Source organism: Gavialis gangeticus, unplaced genomic scaffold, assembly GCF_001723915.1.
Source record: "Gavialis gangeticus isolate Ggan-Ray unplaced genomic scaffold, GavGan_comp1, whole genome shotgun sequence".
Lineage (NCBI taxonomy): Eukaryota > Metazoa > Chordata > Crocodylia > Gavialidae > Gavialis > Gavialis gangeticus.
The window spans coordinates 31,322,450-31,325,870 of record NW_017728995.1 but is presented as its reverse complement, the minus strand read 5'-3'; positions in this window follow the sequence as shown (position 1 = coordinate 31,325,870).

Here is a 3,421-nt window from a genome sequence, read left to right as displayed (position 1 = left end):
ACTCGAGGTTCATTTTTCAGCAACTTCAGGACTGACTGAAGAAAATGCTTACTCCCTGGCTCTATAGCCCTTTCAGGTTCTTGCTACTCTCACAGCAGAGCCCAACCTCATTTGTGCCATTGAGAATGTAAGAATCTGAAATTAGATCATGAAATTAACTGAAAAAAGGCAGAAACTGAATATCATTTGCTCGCTCAGGTTCACGGTGTCACCAAAGGTGAAGTGCAGAAAACAGATCCTCTATTTTAAATCCATCTGTTTCCTACCATTGCCACTTCTGCAGGATTAGTTCTTTGAGGACACAAAGTCCTTTCCATGAGGTTTAACTACCTAAAACCCAGTTGCTGCCACCTCTGGGGTAGCATCTTCAATTTGTTTATCAAGGGTGCCTTAAGCAACACTAGCAAAAGAAATCCTGTTTAAACAAAAATGCCTTTACAACTATTCTTAGTAAGTTCTGGATTCTTACAATGAAGATTGTCGAAAAAAGCTTATTTTACATTTCCAGTTTTGTTAATATTTGTCCATTCCTTTCACTTGCCTCTGATGGTCAAATTAGTAAATTAGTAATTAATAAAAATAGTTTGATCTAATCATTCTAGAGAAGGATGGGCAAGTGGATAGAGTACTGGTTTGGGACTTAGGAGCCCTGACTTCTGGCCCTGCCCCTAGCCTGACTAAGTAACCTGAGCCAGTCATTTCCTTGAAGTTTCCCACTCTATAAAATGGAGATAATGTGAAGCATTTTGAAATCTACTGGTAGAAAGCTCTAAGATGCAGGGTCAAGATTATAATTAATCTGTATAGTGAAAAAAATAATAAACTTATTTTTTCTCACTCAAAAACTGGTTAATTAAAGGTAGCAGTGGAGGATAAGAGTCCAGCTGTTTTGGGGTTTTTTTGTTTGTTAAAAATGTCTTAATGTCCCTTCCTACTTAACATGCACTAGCACCCACCTATGCGTTTTATTCATATTGACCCCTTTTAAGCCCAGTCTACATCTTGGGTCTGCGCTACATGACAAGAGTCCCTTTATATGTTAGCAACAAAGAAGAAAATATAGTGGGAGAAAAATTCCATGAAAGAGCGCTGACAGGTGATTATGACAGCACTTTAAAAAGAAGGATAAAATAGTTATGTCTCTTGTTGGAAAAAGTAACTCTTGCAAATGAAAGCAGCCTCTACTCAGCAAGGAATTAATTTAAGAAAATGTACAGCTGCAATGTAGCGTTTTGCTAAAGCCCAGTGTTGTCCTTGTTGCTCCCATATGATTCCTGTTATTATAGATATGCATGTACTCAGCAAATATCAGTGCCAAGCCAGTAAACTCTGCCTGGGTTTCTGCTGTTTTATAAATGGATAGGAAACCACTGTCTGGTGTATTTAGAAACATTAAAAATAAGGAGCTCCCCACACTGGATTGTGCCAATGCAATCCATCTGGGTGAGCACAGTGTGTTTTAATTCTAGATTCAGTCAAGCTCCTTGATCTAATCCTATGTACAAGGAAGATGGTACAAAGACGCTTGTACTCCACATATTCTGGTTGGCCCTGCCTGAGTACCTACAGAACTGTTAACATGCCTGCTTTTTTTCTTAGACTAAATTACAAAGAGATGTGTGGGCAAGGAAAACCCGTGTGCCTTTTCTGTTAATAGGCAGACTAGGTTCATTGGGTAAATCTGTAATCTTTTATTAGACCAACTCAAATAATTGGAAAAAAATTCTTCTTTGCAAGTTTTTGGGCACAAACTCCCCTCGTCAGGCTGAGGAAGCATCTGCAGTTGGCATGTGCTCTTCCTGGATGGAAAATGGCTTTTATGGGCTTTTAATGGCTTTTGATTTTGAAAGGCACTTACTAAGTACATCCCTATTCAGTAAAGACCTGTTTAATTTTAAGCAGACTTAACTGCTCTTCTGAAGCCAGGGCTGAGTGGCAGATTACATTTTCAAGTTATTGGGTGATGCCCAAGAAGTGCTAGGGGCTGTACAGGCCCAGCAGAAGACCTCTGGCAATTTCTGTTCCCGTCCCCTATTGCAGTGCAGGCTAACCTTTTTGGTAGGCGCGTACACATTAGTCCTGCACCCTCCCACAGTCCCACTCTCATCCCCTTGCCTTGCCTGCCCTGCTTTCTGCTCCCTTCCCTGTGTTCTCTGTGCAATCTACTGCTCTGCTTCCTGCTCCCTTCCCTGTGCTCCCACACCAAGCTGCTGTTCTGCTTTCTGCTCCTTGTCCTGTACTCCCTCGCTGACCTGTTGTTGGCCCTTCTGCCCATGCTCCCTCAACAAGCTACTGTTCTGCTTCCTGCTCCCTGCTCTGTGCTCCCTCGCTGAGCTGCTTTCTGCCCCCTGCCCTCTACCCTCTCTGCCACTGTGCTGCCCATCCCCTCCCAGACACTGCCCATGTCACCTGTAGCTCCCAGGCTGCAGGCTGGCCCCATTTCTGCCTTATTCCACTTCCTTGTCTGCACTGATTCCTACCTCCCAGGCATTACTGAACAGCCTCAAGAAACCAACAAGAGCTGCAGCCTAGAGAGATGTGGGCAGGTGGGCAAGGCATGACTGCCCTCCTGGGGCATCCCCTGCGCTGCAGGGGAGAGCTCTGCAGGGCTGGGCTCAGCCTGGCAGTGCCCTGGGGCATGAGCAGGGGGAGTGCAAGCATGGGCTGAGCTACCACGGTCTCTGTCCCTATATATGAGGTATAGTGGTGAAGGGGAGTATCATAAATAATAGTAATAATAATAATTAATGATAATAGAACTAAGTAGTGATTGATTATAATAATGAATTACAATAATGGATGGTAGCAATAGGGATAATAATGATCATGTTTGTCGAAAATAGATAATAACATTGGAAATAAGTCGAAATTGATTATAATAATGAATTTCAATAATGGATGGTACCAATAAGGATAGTAACAGTGATCATGATTATGATAATAGATCATTGATAATAATACTGGAAATAAGTTGGAATTTAGTATAATAATTACAATATTTGATGGTAGCAATAAGGATAGTAATAGTGATTAAGATTATGATAATAGATAATTGATGATAATAATAATATTGGAAATAAGTCGTAATTTAGTCTAATAATTACAATATTTGATGGTAGCAATATGGAAAGTAAGTTTCATAGTTTCTAGGGTCGGAAGGGACCTGAGCAGATCATCTAGTCTGACCCCCTGCCATGGCAGGAAGAGCACTGGGGTCAAATGACCCCAGTAAGGTGGTCATCCAACCTCCTCTTAAAAACCCCCAGGGTGGGAGCCTGCACCACCTCACTTGGAAGCTGGTTCCAGACTCTAGCCGCCCTGACCGTGAAGTAGCGCCTCCTGATGTCCAACTTAAACCTTCCCTCCGCCAGCTTGTGACCATTGTTCCTGGTCACTCCTTGCGGCGCTCGGGGGAACAGGG